Source organism: Rattus norvegicus, chromosome 7 (assembly GCF_021556685.1).
Source record: "Rattus norvegicus strain SHRSP/BbbUtx chromosome 7, alternate assembly SHRSP_T2T, whole genome shotgun sequence".
Classification (NCBI taxonomy): domain Eukaryota; kingdom Metazoa; phylum Chordata; class Mammalia; order Rodentia; family Muridae; genus Rattus; species Rattus norvegicus.
The window spans coordinates 17,676,340-17,676,606 of NC_141540.1; positions in this window are offsets into that span (position 1 = coordinate 17,676,340).

Here is a 267-nt window from a genome sequence, read left to right on the forward strand (position 1 = left end):
GGCAGGTCCTATTATTCTCAGTAGCAGATACCCAATGCAAAATTAAGTTAATGATATTTTCATGTACACTTTGCTTTAGTTCGGTTTATTTGGCATTTTGGGGGGTCTTATTATTCTTTTGTTTCTATTGATTTTCATTTGTTTTGTGTGTGGTTTTTTTTTTTGAGAGAGAGAGAGAGAGAGAGAGAGAGAGAGAGAGAGAGAATGTAAGGCTCAAAGTGAGTCCTAATTACTGGGAGACCCCCCAAGTGAGACAAGAGAACAGAG